The sequence below is a fragment of the Pan troglodytes genome, chromosome 13 (assembly GCF_028858775.2).
Source record: "Pan troglodytes isolate AG18354 chromosome 13, NHGRI_mPanTro3-v2.0_pri, whole genome shotgun sequence".
NCBI classification, from domain to species: Eukaryota; Metazoa; Chordata; class Mammalia; order Primates; family Hominidae; genus Pan; species Pan troglodytes.
In genome coordinates, this window is record NC_072411.2 from 35,601,469 (window position 1) to 35,626,253 (window position 24,785).

A 24,785-nucleotide genomic window follows, 5' to 3' on the forward strand; every position below is an offset into this window, starting at 1 on the left:
AACATTTTGAAGTTATGTGTGAGAATTTCGTACCTTACAAGAAGATAGCATAGAAGGGAGGAGGGGAGAGGCAGGATTCGACTGTCCAAACACTTACCTTTTACAATGATAAAAGATACATAATGGCTTAAGCATAATCCCAATGACATTGGAGAAAATGATACACAAACCTCTTCATTAGGAAAATACTGTTGTTTTTGTAGAAGATTGATACCGTTTGCTAAAAATGCCCTGAAATTATTTTGGTTTGTTATGGTACTAGATTCGATTAGTTTAATTTGGAAATCTGAGCCGGAACAAAATAATATTCTGGTTTTGTCTAACTGAAAGGGCAAAACCAGAAATGCTGAAACACAAATGCATTGCTCATATGCACACACACACACCCCACACCCCCGCCTTGCATGTGTGCGCACACACACACAAACACACAGACTCAGAACACATCTTAACCATGCCCAACTGGCTGAGCTCAGATCTTCAGATACAGTGAAGTACATCCAAGAGGAAGCCAAAGGTGAAAAAGTGCCCCCACTGAGGAGTATCTGAGTGAACAGATTTGCAGAAAGGACAGGAGAAAGAGAAAGAGTCAGGAAACTCATTATTGCCCAAGAGATTATGTATTTTCAAAACGGTAGAAAGGGCTTAAAAGGAGTATTTAGAAGAGTACAATTTATCAGATTTTCCACAATGACTGCCTCTGTGGAACTTCCCTGGAGCATTCTTCAGCTCTGTGTGATAAACCTGCCGTCCTGCTCATGTATACTCCACTTACCAGATACACAAGCTGCGCTATAGAGTTTCAAGGGATATCACACGATGTGTGCTTTGATATAAGGGCATGGTTATCCTGAATGTGGCTCATTCAGTGGGGCTTTGGAAGAGCAGAGGGCAGTGCTCAATGACTGAGGGATTCCCCCACCCTGTGCCTAGAATGTGCCTGTTCCCAGCACCAGCAGGAAAAAACAAAACAAAACAAAACAAAAAACAAAACAACAACAACAACAAAAAAACACTTGGTGTAAAGCCATTTCAGGCATATGAAAACTCTGAGAGACATAATGAGCCCTCCCATTAATTCTATAACCCTATCTAGGCATTGTGCTAACCTGGAATGCTTGGGTCTAGGAAAAAGAGCAATTCTTTGTCCAATGCTTCAAAAGATTGAGAAGCGGGTGGGGCAAGCCATGAGGGGGAAAGAAAGCAGATGAACGAACACTCTTTTTACAGAACAAGATCCCTTTCTTATCAGTCCAACCATCAATCTTTAGTTTTCTGAACACTGTTGCTATATGCTCAAATTGTCCAAGGTATGATGAGGGCATGAAGCAAGTAGAAGTCAGAGCCCAAGTTTTAAAAAGTTTTACTGTTGTCAGGGAAACAAGATTCATGCACATTAAAGTATTAGAGTACATTCTTTTTCTGTTTATGTACTTATTTCCAACCTCATTCCCCCCAAGGATTTGTGATTACTTACAAAAATACACACAAAAACCAAATGATAAAATAAATAAAAAGTAAACGGGGAGGATATAAGTGGGAAAATAATAAAACTAAGGTCAAGATAAATACTGGAATATACAGTATGCTGTCCAGACTAGAGGTGGACTATAAGTTTTGAAAACCTTAAGCACAGGCAGTAAATCGCACTGGGCGCTCTATGCAGAGCCAACTGGTATGAATATGGCAGAGCAATGAGTTGCCAAACCTAGCTGTCCAGAAGTGTCACTTATTAAAGGCTTCCAAAAACTCCATAATGAACCTGAATTCCTGGGGCAGGCAGGCAGGGAAGGAATGCTGGGAATCTGCATTTTTAATGTCGTCAGCCCAAACTTGGGAACCACAACTGCAGGGATTTGAAAATAGGGGGGGAAAAAGAACTCAAAAAATCAGATTCCAGGAATTACGGTGGTTGTGGATCTGAAGCGGGGCCTCTAAGGTTAGATGGAGTTTAAATAGGTGGAGATGATGATAGAAGACATTCCCAGTAGAAGTGTGGGCTAGAGCCAAATCACAGAAGCAGGAAGGAGCCTGAGGCCATGAAGGAGACAGCATCATCCCTAGTCACCCTGGAGCAGTAGTAAGGGGACTTAGGACACTAATTTATTGCTCAACCCGCTCAATTTTGATCAAATCCCAAAAATAATTAAAGAGGCTATATACATAATAAATGAGTTATATACAGAAATAGAGATGGTAAGAATGTATATATTTGTTATCTATTGCTGTGTAACAAGTTACCACAAATTTAGTGGCTTAGAATAATACACATTTATTATCTCACAGTGTCTATGAACCAGGAATCTGAGCAGAGCTTAGCTGGAACCTCTACTCAGTTCTCACAAGGCTAAAATCAATGTGTCAAGTGTCAGACCTCAGGTGTCTGGGGTCTCATCTGAGGCTCTGGGTCCTCTCCCAAGCTCATGTGGTTTGAGGAAGAATTTATTTCCTTGCTTGTGGCTGTAAAGCTCATGATGACTTGCTTCTTCGAGGCCAGCAGCAGAATCTCTGAGGCTTCTAGTTTCTGACCTGTAGATAATCTTTTAAGGAGCTTGCCTGATGAGGTCAAGAAAATCTCCTGTTTTTATTCACTCAAAGTCAACTGATTAGGGACCTTAATTATACCTACAAAAGTCCTTCCACAATTGCCATATAATGCAGTCTAATCACAAAAGTGTTATCTGTCATATTCTCAGGTTCTGTCCTCACTTGGGGAGGGAATCGTACAATGGGGACCTGGATCTTAGTTTTCATCTTAAAATTCTGCTTTGCCACAAAGTACAAAGTAAAGATGAGAGAAAAATGTTGCAAAGGTAAGGTATATGAACCAACAGAACATTGGTAATTACACATGTCAATTTGGCTCTGAGCTTCCCAGCAGTTGAAGTACAAAGGAGTTATGACCCAGTGATTTCTTAGTACTCTGATCAGTTCCTGGTACTGACTTATACAATATATTTCTCATGTCTATTAGAAATCATGAAATACAGCATCAAAATAAAGTGAAAGATACAAAATGAAGTCAGATGGAATTTGATCCAAAATAACTCTTTGCCAAGTATGGGATATGTTGCCCCTACCGATACAATGGGAAATTGGCAATGACAAGAACCAAGTTCATTGGGGTGCTTGGTCAATATCAGGTACCATGGGCTGGTGATTGGGGTCCCTATAAAAGAAATCAGCTGTGAAGACGTACCAGGAGTTGTTCCAAGGCAAGGGGGGAAACTGAAGTCACACATGAACTGAAGTTACAAGTCAGAGGTATCTAGGTGTGGAGGAGATGAGAGCAGAAGTTGAAGCACTGCATAGCTACCAAAGAATCTTGCAGAAAGGTTACCCTTTCTGCAACCTTGAAAGTGTTCTTGTTGTCTTGGTGTTATTTGGCCACCTCCCTGTGGAACAACTTTTCCCCGGGACATCTTAAGGGCATCACTTGATCTCTGTCAGAGCTGATCAAACATCTCTGCTTTGCTTTACAATTCTCATAATTAGTTCTAAGCATTCGGTAGCATGAACTGCTTCACCCTGTGTTCCATTGGGACTCTATAATGAACCTGCTTTTGCATGCAAAATGCTGTTCTTTCTTCCACCGACTAACATATTATCTCTTTTTATGACCTCACTCAATTCCACCACTGTCTCCCTTCCTTGAATGGCTCTCGTCTACTCACAGAGTCAGCACTGTCTGTGTAATTGCTCTGGCTTAAGTCTGGTCTTCTACAATCTGACTATCTGGTCCACCACAATGTCCTCTTCATTTTCTTTCATGTTCAAATTTCCCTGGAGCTCACTATATTGCATATACAAGGCTTATAGATCAAAAAAGCCTTGGAATCCTCCAGCTCACCTGCCTTTGCAAGGAAGCCCATTCCAGCATTGTCTGAGGACTTCCAGGGAAAAGAATCTTTTTCATAAGTTCTCACCTTGTTTCTAAATGAACAAAAGTTCTTCCTAATATTAGAACACAGTAACTTCTCTTTAACTTCCATTCTTAGTCATAGTGCTGCTTTCTTGAGTAAATTAAAATACCACACTTCCTTTCATATATTGTTCCTGGGAGTATAAATTGGTATAATCCCCTTGAAAGACTGTTGGGCATTAGATCTGAGATACTCTATTATTGCTATGTGTAGCAATTACACAAGCACAATTTGTTTACCAAGAGACATGAGAGACATGTGCCAGCATATTCATAATAGAACTATGTGTCATGGTCCAAAATTGGAAAATATCCAAATGCCCATCCATAGTAGGAAGACTATATGGTGGCAGAGTCACACAATGGAATATTATACAACAATGTGCATAAAGTTATAATTAAACACAGCAATACAGATGAATCACACAAACGTAATTTGAAGGAAAGAAGCCAGACACAAAATTACAGAAACCGTATGATTCCATTTAGATAAAAGTACACAAAAGGCCAAATTAATCTAAGCCACTGGAAGTCAGTATGGTAGTTACCTTAGAGAATGTGACTGAAAGGGAATTTGAGGAAGGCTTCTAGGGTGCTGGCAATATTTCTTGTTTTGAGGATTAGTGATATGGGTATATTCAGTTTATAAAAATTTATCAAGCTTTATACTTAGGTGCAATTATCTGTATGTATTTTATACTTCAATAAAAAAGGTTAAACATCTTCCTCTTCCAAATGTCCCAAATAAATCTAATTTATTTAGCCATTTCTAATATGATATGGACTGTAGAATGTTCATGATTCTAGCCACCTACTTATAAAAACTTTTCATTTGTCAAACCTCTGATCATTCATTTGGAACTTAATCCTACTGATTGGTGTGTAGTATTCTTTAAACGCCCCACGTGGGATTAACTCCTTCTCCCCACTATGTTATGAAACCCATAAAGATAAATGTTTTCCCCTTTGATTTTCCAGTAGCATGTGTATTCAGTGTAGATTGTACACTAAGAAAATACTCATCTTCCCTTCTCTTCCTTAGCAAGTGCAGATGAAAGTGGAGATTGAATTTACATAGGACCTATTTGATAAACCAATTCAAGAATCTTTCTTTTTTATTTCAATGAAAGTTTAATGCTAATGTATTCAGTGAAGCCAAGTTTTATTTTGCTTATTTTGCTCTCTGCCCTCAGGCTGATTGAGGAGTGACCTTTGCCTTGATTTATGACAGACGTTTGGGTATGGAGAGATGGAGACTACTATTAAGCAGATCCCTCTAAAAGATCTGAGTAAGTATTTCTTATTTCCATTCCTCTCATCTTCATTGTTCATAAATTCATCCAATGTCTGAAACCCTTCCTTAAAATTTTCTCTTCTCAAGAAGGAACATACTCATTTGGACAATGAGACAATGAGAAAGAAGTCTTCTTATTCCTGTAGTTAGTGGTATCATCCTTCCTGATAAGCTCAATAGAGGGTAAAATAAATGAGCAACAGAATACAAACCACATGCCTAGCAATGGAGAGAATTCTAGGTTCTAAATAATGAAATGAAAATAATATTTTTGGTGCTGATAATGCTCCTGGCCGATAGCTTGTCTTTCCAAAACAAATATCATAAGAGAAATCTTCAGACATTCACATCATGAATGCGGTTTTTCTCTCTGCATACACACTCATTTGCACGCTTGGCACCTGGAATGCTTGGTTGGTACACAGTTTGCTGAAATTTCCTTTCCCATTTGGCACAACTTTTCCTAGATAACATTCATAAGCATCAGTCACCTCCACAAATAGCAAAGAGAGAGGCCAGCTTCTTGGCCACATTCATATTCCTGCCACCAGGACACCTTTATAACCATACTTCAGACTACACAAGCACAGCCCTCGCCTGCCCAGGTTTTCTATGTATAAAAAGACATATGAACGAAAGAGAGAGAGAGATAATGAAATTATGAGTCTGCAGATTCTTACCAAGCCTGTTGAGGAACTATCTCTACAAAATTGAAGACATGTCAGTCCCTTATAAGATCATACAAAACATAGAAGGAAAATCTAAGAAAGCTACTCACGCAGAAACTATTTAATCAAAGGAGAAAGACAATTATAACATCTGTTAATCTTCTGTAGAGGTTATAATTAGATGCTTTGGAGAAACACCCTTTCAAGGGTGATCCTTTAACATCTGTTGTGAGGACACACAGCATTGTGCAGTGACGAATCACCTCGGCACTTTGGGAAAACAGGGGACTACTGGGATCACAGACACTGCCAGGGTCCCCAGGCTGCCCTTGCATGCAGCCCAGCCCTGAGCCCACTGCCCTGAGGTGGGGGCTTTCCTCCTTGGTGCTTTGATAATTGCCTGTGTTGTGAATCAGGCTGCAATCATTGTGTGACTACGAATAACAGGATCACAGCACTGGAAACGGCCTTGAGACCATCTCATCTTCTCCCCCTTCACTTTGCAGATGGGAACACTTGATCCTATGTCCTTTAGCTGGCTCATGGCAGGATTTTACAAATAGAATTGTTCAATCTCTCTGTTCAGATTACTCTCCACTCTACCATGCTGCTTGCTCCTTTTGGTCTCCCTTTCGTTTGGCCTGTAATGTGGATGTGTTCTTTGTTTAATGAGATGAGCATTATAATAAAGTCCTAGGGCATTTGAAGATTATGGAGAGGTGGTCTTTTTCTCTGGTCTCTGGTTCATTAAGAGACACTGACCATGGTCCCTTCTTTGCTCTGGAGAGGAGGAGGAGGAGGAGCAGTAGAGATAAATGAAGATGAGGAGGGAGAATAAGAGCAAAAGGGAGGAGAAAATAGGAGAGGTGAGATGCAAATGGTGTAGAGGGAAGAACGAAGACAGAAGGTTGAGAAATAAGGTGGAATAGACAGAGAGATGTGAAAGAGGAAGGGGGCAGCCAGGGAAGATGGTCCAGGACTACAGAAAAAGGGTATTGAATGAAGACCCTATAGAAGGAGTCACATCCTCCCTACACCCTTCTGACTCCGTTACCTGCTTCTACTCTACTTCAAATTAGCAGTTCTACGCACACACAGAAGACCACAGGATTTGACAATTTTGCCAAACGAAATGCAGAGATGATAAAGCCAGGGGCATCACATAAACAGACGCAATGTGCTGAGCAAAAAAAAAAAAAAAAAAAAAAAAAAAAAAAAGCCCATATGGCAGGAACATAATAAAAGCACTCATGACCCAGAAGGGGATTGGGGGTGGACATTGTTCTCTGTAGTTGTTTTGGAGTGGCAAATACTCATTTGTGCCAAAATACTGAGTAAAGGGAACTGTTGACATTTGACATTAGGATTAAACAACTTCCTAAACCTGGGACACACAGTGCTGTCCTCACCTCTCTCATTGCCCTAAGACAGTCACTGAAGTACAAGGGCCTACGTCATCCTCAATGATAAGAGCCAATAATGAGAACAGTATTATTAATATGTATTAATAGTATTATTAATAACGTATTAATACTACTTACATGTATTGTGAGTCTATTTTGGTACAGGCACTTGAGGTAGCTTATCTCATTTATTCTTCACAATGACCCCGTAAGAAGGTAATATAATCTAAATATGTGGCTCAAATAATTACTGTGTAATCTGGAACATATTAACCTCTTGGTACCTTGGTTTTTGCATCTAAAAATGGGATTAATAATAACATCTATCTCAGTGGGCTGTTTTAAGGATTACATGAGACAATATGAATAGAAAGCACAATGGGGTCAGACACATCATACACATTTAATAAATACTGGGCAAAATCGCTGTTGATTTTTTAAGAATCTCACAGCCTAGAGTGCAGTGGTGCAATCAGGGCTTACTGCAACCTGGAACTCTTGGGTTCAAGTTATCCTCCAGTCTCAGCTTCCTGAGTAGCTGAGACTACAGGTGCACATCACCATGCCCAGCTAAGTTTTTAAAATTGTTTTTTTAGAGATGGGGTCTTGTTATGTTGGCCAGGCTGGTCTTGAACTCCTGGCCTCAAGTGATCCTCCCACATCAGCCTGAGTCACTGAGATTATAAGCGTGAGCCCCTCACCCAGCTACTGTTGAAATTACTACATTTTATGGATGGGGAAATCATGCCTGACAAGGTTAAATAACTTGCCCAAAGTCAGTAGAGTTCAGAACAGAGATCAGAACCCAGGGATATCCAAGGATAAATGCCACATGGGTAAGAGCTGTAGTTATAAGCCTTCCATTATACTGTCTGCATTAATTGACTCCAAAGATCAAATCCTGGTCTAATGTACCATGATGTCTCAGGAAAAGAATGTTTCACAGCATGCAGGGCTCTAGAAAATCTCTAGCCCAAAGTAGGAAACAAAAAGGCACATTACTAAGCTCAAGACATCTATCTGTTCCCACTCCTCTTGTCTTCATCAATAAGAGGATAAAAGAAATCCTTGCCCATTTTCTTATTCATTTGCTCTCATACCTATAGAGCCCCCATTGGACAAATGCCATGAATACTGATTCTTGTACTATGGGGAATAAAGAGGTACTCACACACTTATTGAAAGTTAGGTATAAAACCCAATGCCAAGCTTTGTGCCCCGAGTCCACAGGCATTTTGACTGCCACGAGATTTGAATGCCATCAGATGAGGTATAAACATGAATATTTTCGTAAGTATAAAAATGGAGAAGAGAAAGTACTAATTTAAAAACCAGAAAACTTGTGTATATTCATCTATTCACCAAATATTTGATGGACGCCTACTGTGGGCCAGCCACTGTTCTAGGTCCAAAGGTTACAATTTCAAACAAAACAGACACAGGCTCTGCTTTTGTGGAACATAACAGCCTAGATGGGGAGATATTCTTAATCAAATAGTTGATGATATATTTAATTATACGGGTGATAAGTGCTATGAAAAACAGAGAGATGGAGCTACCAGAGTACATCACAAGTAAAGAAAGCCTTCCTCAGGAAGTGTTCTTTAGGCTGAGAAGAAGTTGTACCCAGGAGGATAGAGTGGGGAGAAGAGAACCTTCCCCAGAAGGAGAGATTTGGGTGAATAAGAGGAGCTGGAAACAAGCCAGCAGGTAGGAAGAGAACAGCTCTGGACTACCCTGCTCCTCCCCACCACTGTTTCCTTGACTGGAAAGTGGGTGTGATGGAGAACATGACACGCTCTCAGCAATCGGAGTCTAGCTTCTCTTTGCTGTGTCCAAAGTGAGGGCTTACTATAGAGTGAGAAGATTCTTGTCCAGCTGCATAGAATAGAAAACCCACTTTTGTTGAGAGTAAGGCTCACTGAAATGTAGGCAGCAAGTATAACTTGTGCCTAGGTCAAGAGAGCCATCATCTTTCTCCGCCATGTTCAACAGTCAATACTGGGTTCCCCAAAGGCTCAGATCCCAGGGCCCCAACTCCAAAATAAATGTCCTAGAGAGATTTTATGACTAGGCCTCCACAGCCCTGGTTTGGTTGATGGCTTATTAATGATCAATTCTAATTCTCCAATTTCCTCTTAAGAAAACAATGAAAATGAAAAGTTAAGATATCTAATTTTTCCTTATAGAAATAAATAAGATGCACTTTAAAATACCATTTTCACAGTTTTACTGCTATTTATCAGGAATCCTAAAACCAAGAGCTTCTTTAACAGGGTGGCTGTAACTGTTGGCAATTGGCCTGTATGTGAAATTTTACTTAGTTTAACAAGGCCCTCTACTGGCAATCTGCATGAACACCGTCTCTAAAGGCAAAGTTTCACATTATTTTAAGTAAACTGTTTTAACTACTCTCAATAACAAAGTATCTCACATTCCTGATTCTATAATTCAAGGCTCAAAGAATAAGTGGGGAGAAAATCAGGAAGGAAATAAATAAATGTCATTTTGAGCATTCATTTAGTGGTTCATAAAATAACATTACATGAGGTATCATTTGCTTTCCTCTGATGAAGCTATACTACATGTCAAAGGTACTCAGAAAGGAAGGATATTTATTACATTGAAATGTATTGAGTATTCATGAGACTATAAAACCAAGTTATGATTGCTATTTACCAACTACAATAAACCAGATCGTTTCTATTTACCCAAATATGAGTAATTGGCTGTAATGAGAATAAAAGAAACATTGGAGGCAGGCATTTAAAATTGTTGCTGATATGGCACAACTACTTATTAACTTATCCTCCTTGGCAACTGACAAAAAGAGAACATGGTGACTTGAGAATATAACTACTCACAGAAGATGAATGTTTTAAAAGGAGATTATATTTGACATATATGTCAAAGGGCTGTTGGAGCAACTGGGAAACTTCAGCTATAGGGTCTTAGAAAACTAAGTAAATATTAAAAATGAGGCAATAACTTTAGGAAAAAATGTTGACATAAAGATGTGATCAAAGTGATTTGACTCAACGTAAACAATATTTGTAATCAAAACAAAAATAAGCACTATGCATGTAATTAAAACTGCGATATAATTATATTGAAGAATAGGGATGCTCTGGGAGGCTCAAAAAGATATATTATAATCTACCATAATAATAAAGAAGTAGTACTTTGACATACACACAGAAACATATGATTTAGGAATATTACATAAAAACAGCTGAAGAAAAAAAAAACTCAGAAATGGGGTAGAGAGGGTGGCCCAAGAGACTGTAAGATTTTATATAAATATACACACACATATATATATACACATATAGAGAAACATATACTCAATGTTTATATATATGAGCATGTTAGAGCTATTGTTTAGTACTAATATTCATATATATACATAGATATATAAACAATTTACTATTGTTGGATTTTCTAATTTATGAGCATGTATTACTTTGACTTTTTAAGTTGCTACAAAACCAGTTAGCACTGACAATGGAAACCATTTGAGAAATGCCTTTTGGGCTGGCCTGGATCAGTTCTGTGTTTCTAGATTCAATTAGCCAAATGAAGCAAGTTGCCTTTATGGAGCGGTTTGTCAGACATGCGTCTCAACAGTAACACTTGTTCCCACATTTCAGAACTAACAGCTCTTCTTTCAACACCGTAATATTTATCTGCCATGTTATTATTCCCAGTTTATGCTCCAAAATGGGCTTGGGACTCTCCTCTTTCCTCTTGAACTCAGTCCACTGGGCTTCTACAATGCATCCAAATTCTCCTCAAAGGAATCACTAATCCGGTAAAGTTGATTTCTAAAAGGAGAGATCTGGTTTCTTGCCCTGAAAATACCAAGATTAATTTATGTAACTACGGGGAAGTACCCTGTGTAATTGAGGCTTCCAAACTGACACGATACACTTCATTAGGCAAGTATGTATTGGGGCATTGTAAATGTGTGGGTAATGTTCTATGTATCTGAGAGATTTATTATTTCATCTATAAAGGAAGGACAATTGGGAATCCAAAATTCCAAAGGCTTTAAACCTTGTAGAGTTAGAGAACTGGAGAAAAAGAAGGCTATAAGGTACTTTGTGCTTAACTGGGTCCATGACTTGCCAGAGTGTTCAGACTAAACCCTTCTGGCTATTTAAATCCACTTTCACAAAATGCTACCATTTCCTTAGGTTACCATTTTTAGGGACCAACCAAATGGCCAACCATTATTTCCAATTTTTTCTTTGTATCTAATCCCTGGATTACACTCCTGACCAAACTTTACTAGGCCTACCAAAACCCACACCAAGAATGTAAATAATCTTGATGTTTAACCATAAACTTGGGCTACTCTACAAAAAGATTCAGGTCTGGCCGGGCGCAGTGGCTCACGCCTGTAACCCCAGCACTTTGGGTGACCGAAGTGGGCAGATCACGAGGTCAGGCTATTGAGACCATCCTGGCCAACATGGTGAAACCCTGTCTCTACTAAAAATACAAAAATTAGCTGGGTGTGGTGGCACATGCCTGTAATCCCAGCTACTTGGGAGGCTGAGGCAGGAGAATAGCTTGAACCAGGGAGTCAGAGGTTGCAGTGAGCCGAGATCATGCCACTGCACTCCAGCCTGGTGACAGAGAAAGACTCCATAAAAAAAAAAAAAAAAAAAAGATTCAGATCTGAGATTAAAGGAAAAATAAAAATAGTAAAGGACTGCGCATTGACGTTAGACACTTTGGAAAGACTAGAAAATGTGAATTGCCAGTTTGAATGGGTGGAAGTATTAATCTGCTATACTGCTCTGCCACTGCAGTCAATCGGGGCAGATGTGAATGACCAAAACGTCATTGTGGGTGAATGTGAGGCTCATGAAGCCTCTATATCCAGAAAGCGGTAAAATGAAAGGTTAAGAGTATGCACTGTGGGGTTGGGTGCAGTGTCTCATACCTGTAATCCCAGCACTTTGGGAGGCTGAGGCAGGTGGATCATTTGAGGTCAGGAGTTTGAGACCCCCCCGGCTAACATGGTGAAACCCTATCTCTACTAAAAATACAAAAATTATCTGGGTGTGGTGGCAGGCACCTGTAATCACAGCTAACCAAGAGGCTGAAGCAGGAGAATCACTTGAACCTGAGAGGCGGAGGTTGCAGTGAGTGGAGATCGTGCCATTGCACTCCAGCCTAGGCAACAAGAGTGAAACTCCATTTCAAAAAAAAAAAAGTATGTGCTGTGGGCTCAAATCCTGCCTCTGCCTCTTATCCACCCATGTGACTTGTGCACATTACTTAACCTTTCTGAGCATCAGTATTTTTGCTTGGACAATGAATACAATGATCATAATAAGATAGCATGAGCACAGAGCTTGAAAATGTGCCTGGTATACAGTAACCACTCAATAGTGATTGATGTTGGAAGAAAACATTTTAAATCTGTTTTTATTGTGCCCATCAACCATGTATCCATACATTTTTCTCATTTATTGAGAACGCATTGTGTGCCAGGTGCTGAGATTACAAACTACACTTAAGATTACAAATTTGACAACTCAAATTTGGCAACGATTCTATCTCAAATTCACTAGAATCTAGTGGCAGCAGCGGAAGGTAAAGAAATACTTTTAAAATGGGGCTATGCAGTGTAAGCATCCCAACAGAGTTTAGATAGAATACCATGGGGTGTGACTGTTTCTTCATCTGAGAGAAGTAAGAGGGGAGATGGAGCAGGGAACGTTGTCAGATGAAGCCAAGGAACGTGGAAGGATTTCAGAATGCAGGACCGCAGTCTTCTCTCTTAAGTAGGGAGGGAGACACCACCTGAGGGAGGAGCACAGGCAAAGCTGGGACTCAAGAGTGAAGCAAGGCTCACAGGTGCCACCGTGGGAAAGGGGTAGGCACAGGGCAGGAGTCAAGTAGAAATGAAGGCATTCAGTGAGCAGTATTCATCCGTCTACTCAACAAGTAATTCCCTAAGGGCAGTGTCATGCATGGTGCTAAGTTTGGGGAGTCAGTTGGCAGGTGTGCCCTCGTGAGACACAGAGGCTGAAGAGGGGAACAGAAGCACAGTGAACCAATGCGGACAGAGTTCCAGGGTGCACAGGGACACCTACCTGCGGTGACTGGGATGTGAAAAGCTGCTCACAGGACAGGAGGTGCATGCAAGATATGGAGGATAAACTGAGTGTGTGGAGAGGTGCTGCAGGAGTACAAAGGTGCAGATGTGCTGAAGAACATACAAGCCCAGCATATTTCAGTAATAGAGAGCAGCTTCTGGTAGCTAGGCCAGTAATTCCCATCGAAATCATCTGAGTAACTTTTTAACCATGGCTGGACCTGAATTCCACCTTAGAGGTCATGATTCAGTAAGTCTGGGGTGGGACGTGGGCAACAGCAAGATAAATAATAACTGTAGCTAATACTCATTAGCACTTAATGTATGCCTAGCATTGTGCCTATTGTTTTAGCTACATTAAGATATCTAATCCTTCTCCATCTTCCCATGAAGGAGACACTCTCATTATCCACATTTTAAAGAGGAGAAATTGAAATAGAAAAGTTAAGTGAATTAACCAGGATCATAAAGCCGGCAAGTGGCAGAAGCAGGACTTGAGCCTGGGCAGCCCAGTTCCAGAGTCCAAGTCTTCAGTCACTGTGCTGTGCTGCATAGTGAAGACCCTGATTAGCCATCAGGCCCAGAATCCCCAAGACAGCTCTAAGTCCACACTGTGGAGTAGAGTGAAATGAGCCAGGGAAGACAGCCAGGCATCACATCAAGAATATCCCCGTCTTCATGGTCAGACGTCTGGCATCAAGGGCCTTCAACCACAGTGAAGAAGAATTTAAAGCCAATCAGCACAGTAATGTGGTAATTTTGCCAACCAAGTCCTGAGGCTTGGGTGTTTGCAGCAGGAAAATGGATATTTAATTCATTCATTTATTTAGCATAATACATTGAATAACTACTCTGTGCTTAGTGCTGTAGCTATAAGAAGTATTATATAGCAAGCAGCCCTTGCTTTCGACGGAAAGGGGTATTTAACACCATGGCAAAGAGCTCCAGATCCCAGGGCAAAAAATGGCACAAGATACCATGACAGTCGAAACAAGTGAATCACCACTTGGACCAGGAGAGTCCAGGAAGGCCCCCCGCCCCTAGGTAGGAATGTCAGGGACAAGGAAGGCTCCAGAGAGAAGGGTAATGGATGGGTGTATGCGATCTAGCTGAATACTGGAAACTGAGGTCCAGGCTGCAGTGAGAGAATGAAGTGGGAAGGAGGAATCAATGAAAAAGTGAAGAGAAGGTTCCACTGGAAAGAGGGGCCCAAAAGAGGAAAAGCAAAGCAAGCTGTGGCCATAAGAAGAAGTCTGAGACTTGGAAGTAAAGCACAAACACTGAGTATCAGAGTTGGGAATCACCTCAGGTATCCCAACCTGTACCCAGTGCAAAATGCCTTCTGAGCTATTTCAACTGCTGAGGCTGCTCCATTTGCTTTTAGGCAATTATCTGTAAAATAATCACAGAGTTCCCTTTGGTTTGCTAGTGAAAACAATGAGGAACAGACACCTTAAGAAATGTAACGAGAGCCAAAGACAAAACAGGAATGTTCTCTCTTTGCCAGACCACCTTCATCTGTACACCTGCACATAGCCCTGTTCCTACAAGAAGGCATAGGAACCGTGTGTGGGTCCCATTTCTTTTTCAATATTTAAGAACTTGAGAAGTGGGACACATGCTGGAATGAACACAGGAAGCTCAGTTTCTAGTTGTAGCTTTGCCACCATCTTACTGGGTGCTCCTGGACAATCACTTCTCTTCCTTGTGCCCCAAGTTTTCTTCTGTGAAAGGATAAACTTTGATGAATAGTTTGAAATCTGTTTTAGCAGCAAGTCCCTTATTTTAAGCAAAGAATTGCAAAGAGCACTGAGCTCTAATACACAAAACATATCTAAGCCTAATGTGTTCTGATGGAAAAAAATGGAGCTGACAAAGAGGCAGGATGTTACCCACCTTAGGATTCCCTGGAAAACAGTCAAATATTTTGAGGCCTTTTGACACTGGCTTCTCACAATTCTGAGACTAGAGACAAGGAAAAGGTAGTGAAGGCTGTCACCATGTTTCTGGGCTGGTGACAGAGCAGCTGAATTCAGGAGCAAGCCAGGCTCCTGAGTGAGTCATGGGGTTCACGTGCGGAGCTAACAGGCTAACAGCCACTTCTTGCCAATCCGTGCAGCGGGCTGGGCTGTCAGGTCTAGAGGGCAGGAATCAGCTGGGATTTGCTACTGGTTGCAAGAGGCTGAACTGCAGGCACTGAGGAGCAGAGCTGGTAGCTTGAAGGACAGAAAGACAATTTTTCACTGGGCTCTTAAGCAAAACTCCCGGGTGGCAACAGAGAATAGCTCACGGGCCAGCCGGTGCAGGTGGGATAAGAAGTTCCTGTCCAGGCTGGCGGCATACATGAAGCTCACTCTTCCTATTTAAATCCCAGAGAATATCTGGAGAGTTTTAAAGAGCCCTGAGGCAGGCAAAAGAGAACATGTGGATTTTGTATACCGATCTAGCTCCGTGTCAAAGTTTGCCTTTTTCAGTAGTACATTAACTTGGGTTCCAACTCAGAAGACAAGTCAGAACATTGAACATTTCTCCAGATACTCAATGTGAAAAGAATCCAAATAGAAACAGTTTCAATTTCAAAATATTTTTTGATACATACACATTCCTGAGGATGAATGAGCCTGTGTGTGTGTGTGTGTGTGTGTGTGTGTGTGTGGTGTGTGTGTGTGTGTGTTTGGGGAGAGAGTATAGGTAGGAGGGGACGAGAGACCATAAATATCAACATCCACACACTAGAAATCCATAAACCACAGAAAGAATCAGAGACAAAAAGTGGGTTCTCCCTGCAGTGTACCAGTTCATGAAAAAATAGCCTTCATAGTTGTCTGCTAAACTTTCTAGATCAGCCTAATACTTTTTTGGTTGGTTGTATCTCTTTAAAAAACAAAAACAAAACAAATGAAAAACCAAACCTGACCTCCCTGCAGAGGCAAATGAGGATTAGCCATTCAGTATCTCCTTATCATCTGCATCCTGGTATTTGTTCTCAGAGACAAGGGGTCCTCTACCCCTAATTCCAGTCCACTTTAGGGCCCTATAGTTACTTAGAACAAACGCATACTTGCTGTGACAGCCGAAAGAACCTGGAGAAATATGTAAACATCATCATCTCACTTTAGAAGGAAAACAAGCTGTATAAATAAGAAAAACTGTTACAAGAGTTTAAAAAAAAAAATCCCAACAGTCTTACTTGTAGTTAGCTCTTCAGTCAACACATATCACAGTCCTGGAGACAGACACAGGAACTACAACTCTCTCCAGCTAAAAATTTCCTCCCGCGGTTGGTTATCCTCTGTTTATTTTTGAAGCATTCAAAGGCCACGCTAACAGAACAGACTCGGTTTTCCTGAACATCCACAGCGGCTGGGAAGTCCTGCCGTGAATGCGGAGCAAGTTTGCGGAGACTTGCTCCCTGGGCTGCGGCTCCGTAGTTGCTTCGAGCTTGTAAATACAAGCTCCGTGGACAAAGTCCCAAATGACATCACTGGCAGCTGCTTATTGTTGAGTCTTTATTAACTGACTGTCAAAAAGAAAGGAGGGGGTGGGGAGGAAGAGTATCTCTTCTGCAGCAAAATCGGCATCTTGGAGTGGATTCCAGTTATACATGCGTAAATAATCCCATTGATTCACATTTTTGAGAGGATGGCTTCTTTCAGGTCTGAAAAAGACAGAGAATCGCCTCCACCAGCTTACACTGGAATAGCTGGAGACCTGGAGGAAAAGTTTGAAGTACCAGCACAGCCCTACCAAATTGTTTACCCACCTGTTTCGAGTCAACTTCAGAGCCTGATGATTCATGAATATATGAATACTGGTTGTGTCTTACATTGCTTAATTACTTTTACTGTGATATATACACCTGGCTGACATTTTTCCTAGATAGATTGTCTTGGGTGCAACTCCTTTTAGATACATTCTAGTGTCTCAGCTTGGAGTAGAAGGAAGGGATCCTTGAAATCACAGCAACATTTTGTGTGCATTTGCAAATATGCAATTTTTCTTTTCCTGAGAAGAGTGCTGGAGGCTTTCTTCTGATTCTTAAAATTTTAACCACCCACCTGCACCACCCCCGACACTCCAAAAAACAAATAAATAAGAATCTGTGCCAAGTCTTTCTAATAATCTCACAGAACACTGTAAATCCCACTCACTTACAACTATCAAAATAAAAATGGGCCCTTTCTCCCCTATTTTCCACTCTCTCATGGAATCTCTCTTCTGTCCATTGGTTCTTATAGTTTTTACAGTTATCTCCCCTCCAACCCCTAGCCCCCACCTAGAGAAATTCCACAGATCCAACACCTAGTCTCTGCCACAAAGCGCGAACACTCCAGCCCACTGTTTTCCTTCCTTCCTCTGGACTGCTATAACGATGCTTACTATTTATATTTACTTGCTGCTTTTTATATACTGACTAGTATTTTTAGTTTGTTTTTTAGCCATCTGTGTTCTGTCTCCCCAACTCAGTTTGAAAGGTCTTTGAGGGCTGCCTTGTAAGTGTTATTTGTTTATACCTAAATCACTTGCCATAGTGAATCCTAAACAGAAATGTGGGAGGTGGGGGGTGAGCATTGAGGGTGGAGGCAGGAACAAGGTTAGCTGATTCTGTGGCATGGAGTGTATGTTTAGATTAAGCTCTCTCCCTGGCCTTGGAAAACAATGACCTCACATCTCACTACCCCCAGCAGATGCTCATTGCATGTCTGAAAATTATTTCCTCAAAGAGTAGCAATTGGTTATTGATTTAGTAGGGTCCCAAGACCCCAATATATGCTACTTTCATGTGGGAAATAGTTAAAGGCAACACAAATTGTGTATGTCACTGATGGGTATTCAATGAGCCCCATGTTAAGAGAAAGTAAATTAGATGTACCTAAAGATTTTACAAGTACAGACCCTTAGACCCAGCAATTCCACTTTTCCACAGTGATCCCACAAATACACTCACAAAAGAGCACAAAGATATAAGCACAAGTTCTTTGCAGCATTATTTGTAAGCCAATAAAAGGGAGACTAATATTCATCAATATAAGAAAACAAAAATGGAGGTAACTGTGAATATACTGATGTGGACAGAAGTAGGTTGTTGCTTACTGAGTGGATAAAGCAAGGTGCAGCGTAGAAGGTGGCATATTGAACAGGAAAAAGAACTTTGCATATGATGAGAGGAATTATATAAATGATTAACAGTGGTTACCCTCGGGAAAAAAGGTGGAAAGAACTTTCACATTTGTATGCTTTGTGTGTGGTTTGACTTTTTTTCAATGATCATGTTTCATTTTTGTTATTAGAAATAATAATAAAAAGACTTGGTGGTACATTTTCAAAATAAGCCTCAAAAAGAAAAATTGCTATTTCTTCACTAAATGTCTGACCTATAGTAGGTGCTCAAGAAAGAGGTATTGATTGAATGAATGTTGATAAAGTTTCTCCCAGGATGCAACGGTATGTGGGGGTGGAATAGGGTTGAGAAGAGGAAGACACAAGCACTAGTTTTCATTTCTGATCCAAGGACCCACCCCTTTCCCCTTATATTTGAGGACTGATTTAAAGACCTCTTAGACTCTGTCCACCTTCAGAAATGATTAAAGTTCAGTGCTCAGAACATAAAGTGCTGACCTTTTCCTTGTGCAATCCTGTTTGACAAATGAAGTTTTAAGGTAAGACAAGTGTGAGCCGCTTCGGTTCATTTTCCTGGGTGCTGGCAAGCACCGGAGCGACAAGTCAGAAAGCTTGTAGGGGCACAGGTGTGACCAGCTCCTTGTCATGGCTAGTCTAACATTAAGGAAATCTCCAGGGGGAGCTTAGAAAGCTCTAACCCACAATGAGTCTGCAGAGCTTTATTAAGAAGGGACTTTGGCTTTTTTCAGTGGCCGGGAGTGATGGCACAAAACCCAGCCCTGCCTACCTGCTATACTGCCTACCAGGCCTTTATAGTAGAAACTCGAAGGCATAAGCCATACATTAGAGCCTATGTTTTTCTTTAGGGGGAAAAAAAAGTCCAAGAAAAAGAATGACTGAAAATTTCCACCAAGGTAGGATAGATTTTTCAAAGCACTATTTCTATTCCTCTAGAGAAAGCATATCCAATTCTTGTCTTACTTCATAGTGAGAAGATATCTTATGTCTGTAATCGTTTCAAGAAAAGGAAAGCATAGCCCATGTTTCCTGCACATTTTTATTTTTTTTTATGGCCCACATATTATAGGAACCTGAGGCCAGATTCTGTTTAATGCACTTTTGGAGCCCCTTGGGTGTGATCCAGGTCATACCTTCCCAAGGGAGAGTTAAATACAAGTATTTAGCTAGACTTACGACTTAGCATAAAAACAAAAGAGGGGAAAGGTGGGGGTAGGGGAGGGAAAGGCCATCCTCACCACCTCTACCTGCTAGGTGATTATGAATGCTGCTGCCAAAACTCCCCCCACCTGCTGAGTGGTGTCTCCCCGCCTCCTGCCCGCCTGCTAGTCCTGCGCTCAGGTAATGTCCTCTCTCCCTGAGGCCTGGGAGAAGGATGGCTGGGTGACACTGTAACAGGCACATATATGGCTATTTACCTGATCATTTTTAAAAATGTCTTATGCTGGTCATTTTATTATGTTAATAAGTGTTTTCTGTCTTAAATTGGAAAATTCCTGAAGTCAGAGATGGTAATCAGATCTGCATGGAGTAAAAAACAGCCAAAAGGTCTCTTAGAGCTGCTTACTGGTGATGACATGTATTACAAGGGACCTACAAGGACCATGATCACAGGCACAGTTTCTACCTCCAGCGTCTGAGTCTGCCACTCCCCCATTCTCATAAACAACTGCCCCTTCTTCAGCATTTCTATGTGCCATTGGCTTTCAGTGAATCATCTAATTTACCCTCAAAAAAGCCCAGTGAGGAGGCGGAGGTTGCCGTGAGCCAAGATCGCACCATTGCATTCCAGCCTGGGCAACAAGAGTGAAACTCCATCTCAAAAAAAAACCCAGAACCAAAAACAAAACCCAGTGAGTTACACACTATTATCTTCACTCACCTTTCACAACCAAGGAAACTGAGGCCCAGGGAGATATGTTCCTGAACTAATTTGAATGTGATTACACAAAGAGTCAGTGGCAGATCCGGAATTTCAACTCAGCTCTGCCTGACCCTCCAGTGTCCTAAGGAGCCCTGGATCCCTCTGAGGATGATAAACATTGAAGAGGAAGTTAGTAAACTAATATGAACAGTGGTAACTTGGAATAAGAAGCATGTGACCACCATTAATACTCCTGGGTCTGATTCCTATATGCAAATATATGCCAGTGGGCATTCAGCAGAGCTTCAGATGTCAACCTCAAACCCATGTGACTTCTGCTCCTTTATGTAACCCAGCCCCTCTGCTTAGCTCTTCCAAGAGAAGATAAGTCATAGGCGTGAAAGACAAGCGCAAAGACCATGGGAATCACACTCACAGGGCTGAGTCCTAGGGCATTACTGTGCAGTAAATTCTCCATGCCCTTGGAGGTGGGCAAGATTCAATTGCAGGATGGAGAAAATATCGGCGGTGGGGGAATTCAGTGTATTTGTTGCATGCTTCCCTTTACACTGAGCCTTTAGTAATGAGTATTGTCTGCTGCAGTACCTGTGTCTTCTCCTGGAGCTAATTGTTCTACCAGGGCTTAAGAGACAGCCTGAGGCCATCCAGTCTGCTCTGTAAGAGTTAATATGGTCAGGAATAGGAAGCACAGGAAATTTTAGAAAGGGAAGCATAGGAACACCTCAGCATCCATCAAACAAACTGGCATGGTGTTGAGAGTGTGAGTCTCAAGGGGCCTTGAGAACCCTTGTGTTTAGAACGTGGCCCATGTCATTCTCACACATATGGTCCTCAGACCATATTTTAAGAGGCACTGGTTATAACAAGAGAAGCAAATAGACGACCTTCTAGTCTACAATCAGACATTGATAAAGATCATGTAGTTTTGTCCAGGTTCTTTAGGAAGGAGCCCTGTGACCAATTAGAAAATTCTTGGTAACCATAACTTACAATAGATCATATCTGACACAAAGTTGGTGTACAAAGTAAAACTTAGAAACGACAAAACAGGTGCCACATTGAGGGCCCCAAACGCATAGTGGGATAAAGACATTTATAGGCTTTAATCACTGCAGATGTTATGGTAGCCCTCTTACATAAATCAAACAAAAACAAGACTAAACCATAAAGTGAGCATAAGGAATTCCAACAAAGTTCAGATTACTCCCATAATGACTGCTTTGATGCATTTCATGATATTTCAAATTTCAAACTTACAAATGCTGTTTTCCTTCCTGAGAGGAGTGAGGGCTGCCTCCTGGTCCCCTCAACACACATGTAATCTGTCTGTTTGGTTGTTGACAGTATTGCAACCCCAAGGACCTTTGGCGAGGGGGCTGATACAGCCTACATCTGCTGGGAGAGGAGGTGAGGGGAGAGATGTAAAGTTTCCCCTATTTTGAGAAACTACCTGGAACCTGCCATGGAAATGAGGTGTCAGCCCACCATCCCTTTGCTTTTTCACCAGCGTAGGTTCTAGGCCCAGCCCAGGGAGGCACAGTGAGGGTTAATGTACTAAGGCACTGGAAGGCTCTTCATGAAAGGCCCTATGTAAGGATAAAGTATCACCATAAAGTAGGAGGATTTTATTTCAGCCTCCTCATTGTGTTGTTCACAGTACATACTGTGAGATTGACATTTTTAACTTCTTTGCTTGCCCCAAATAAAAAGTGCTGAGACAGAGGAGGTGGGAAAAGGGAACGGGTGTCGGGAGCCGTAATCTTCTCCTGACTTTGATTTTACACAAATCCAACGCACAAAATTGAAGTCCAGTTTGCCAGCTGGGGTCCAGCAATACTACTTTAAGGATTTATGTAAATTCATTAAACTACAAGATGCAAGTTGCATTCCTTTTAACCTGCGAACAGAGTCTGCCTGAAACCAGAGCCTGGAGGAGGCAGGGGATATGACTGTGTGGAAACTGAGAGTGCAATGAATTTTGTGTCCCCCGATTGTCTAAATAGATAGACTCTGAGTCCAATTTTCACCTGATTCTGGGAGGCCATTAAAATCAGTTGATAATACTAAGAAATGGAAGAGGATAAGAAAAGGAAGAGGATGGGGACAGCCACTGACTTTCCCCTGTGTGAAACCTGGCTTATTGTAATCAGCGCCTGCCCTGAATGGTGTTGACAGTGGGTTCCCTGTAGTCCCTAAAACACACCGAGGCTTGAGGCATAATAGCCCCTGACCCCACCAGATCATAATAGTCCCAGACGACCACCCTAGGATGTGATGAGGAGCTCCCAGCAGATAACATGCAAAGATGCCCCAGGGAAGAGGCAGGGATGCTCTGCTTTTCCTTGGTGGCCCCAGGGAACAGACTCTTCAGGCTCTGGTGGCCCTGCTACATTTGCCCAGATGGCCAGCAGAGCCCTGGGCTGATTATTCAGCCAGCCCCTGAGTTCCTCCTTTCATGTTGAGAAAGCTTTTTAGTTAAAACGACAAAAATGGGAGTGGTGGCAAGGAAGGTGGCTCAGGGTTCTGCTGGAGTGGGCTGGAGTTGCGTTTTCTTCTTTCCTTTTTTTTTTTTTTTTTGGAAGCACACACACAAGCACATGTGCACACACATAATATAAATTCTTTGCTCTGATCACCTGATATTTTAAGCTCCAGAAACAGCTTATTTTTGTGGCAAATATGCTTCAAGGGCCCTTCTGAAAAGGCATCCTTACAGATCAGAGGAAGAGTGAGTCAGCCCTAACCCAACAGTCTGTTCCTAACCCAACAACCCTGGAAAGTCAACAGAAATGGCAGAAATTGGGTAGGGGCAGCCAGAGGAAAGTTGCCAGCTCAGGTGCAAAGAACACCTGTCCAGGCACAGGGCCAGGGCTCTAGGGGTGAGCAAGGCTGAGATGCAGCTGTAGGCTTTTCCATGTCCAGGGTGGGGACTGCTCCCTTGCCTTGGCCTGACAAAGAGAGAAAATGGTCATCATCCAGGCAGCCACAGCGCATGTTTACTCTTTCTCCCGGGAAAAATTGCCTGTGCTTTCTCCAAACTCTCAGGCAAAGCCCACTGTGGTTTGGAGAAATGGTCATTTGTCCAAGAAACCACAGTATTAGAATTCTCTGTACTTCCCCTCAGACGCCAGGAAAGTCCAAGGGACCTGACCCTGGGCTATTAGGCAGGAGCCTCTTGGCTCTGTTGTCACTGCTGGCTTAAACTTTACACCTTAAAGAAATCCAGGGTGATTGATTTGAAACACATTGAACCTTTTCCAGGTACAATAACCATTGTTCAACCTACAAATCTACTGGATTTGGGAAATTATTTTAAATGACAGCCTTCTATTAACAAAGGAGAATAACCACTCAATTTATCAGTTGCCACTTATTATTTTGACTGATTATAAGAACATGAGTCCTATCGGTTAGGGTCATGAGAAGTTATTGCTAGCTTCCACATTTTCAAGCATTCCATATTTTGAAATTGCTTAATTCTATGGCCAGTGCCTTCTGAATAAATATAAAAATGATAACACTTCTTATTTTATAAGAAGAGTGTAGACAGTATAGTAAGGAGGCTTTTGAGTGTTACAATAGCAATAGAATGCATTTGAAATGAAGTCTTAGGTTCCATTCTGTTCCATAAACAGCCCAGAGGGTGATGTCCCTGGGTAACGTCCTACAGCCCATCCTACCAGCCCTCTCCTACTGCTGCTGGCCAAATCGGCAGAGAAATTGCAGACAGGGCTGGATGAACTGAATTAAAGTACATTCTTCTTTCCCTGTCCAGCTCATCCCTTATTGACTCCTGAGCTCTTTTGACCCACAGCAACCATCTGATCTCTTAACGATAAACATGGACTTGCATGTTCACATTTGCTTTTTGTAGGCCACTCTCACTCCAAGCCAGACTGTGGTCACCTTGATGCAGAGACCCTCTTCTATGCCTCAGTAGTTCCCTCCATGCTAGCATGGTGCTAGCCATGTACAGCTGTGTAAACAGGTTTATTCCAACTGGAAAAGGAGATGAAAGTCACAGTAGGCCTAAAAGGTAAGGCAAAATAGGTAGATTTGACGCAACTTGGGCTTCCAGCTGCAGACTTGAATGGGTGATGAGGAAGTGGGAAGGCAAGGCTCCAGGGCCTAAGGTCCAGAAACTTGGCTGCCATTCTTTTCTTTGTTCTTCCCATTCTTTTTTCTTCAGCTACTCCTCTTCCAAGCCACTTGTTTAATAAAGATTGTCATATCTGCCTCCTCTCCTAGAGGCAATCAGCATCACTTAATAGTGGTGAAAAATACATGGGGTGTTCACAGAAAATAATATATTACTGTGTAACAAAGGGCAGGTAAGCTTGAAGGGTACATGAATCTACTAAT

The 24,785-nt window shown here is 41.6% G+C and overlaps 1 protein-coding gene across 6 annotated transcripts in view; it reads right to left on the minus strand.

Moving 5' to 3' along the window:
- NCKAP5 (NCK associated protein 5) overlaps positions 1 to 24,785 on the minus strand; it is a 996,333-nt gene that overhangs the window by 872,926 nt on the left and 98,622 nt on the right. For 2 of the 6 annotated variants that reach the window (XR_010149730.1, XM_054679002.2), the window contains exon 1: positions 16,590 to 16,887. The exons of 2 other annotated variants lie outside the window; for them this stretch is intronic. The gene's annotated coding sequence lies outside the window, so the exon portion shown is untranslated. Of the gene's footprint in view, positions 1 to 16,589; positions 17,615 to 24,785 lie in introns of those variants that run through there. 2 more of the 6 variants (XM_016949716.4, XM_016949719.4) reach the window with 2 other exon arrangements.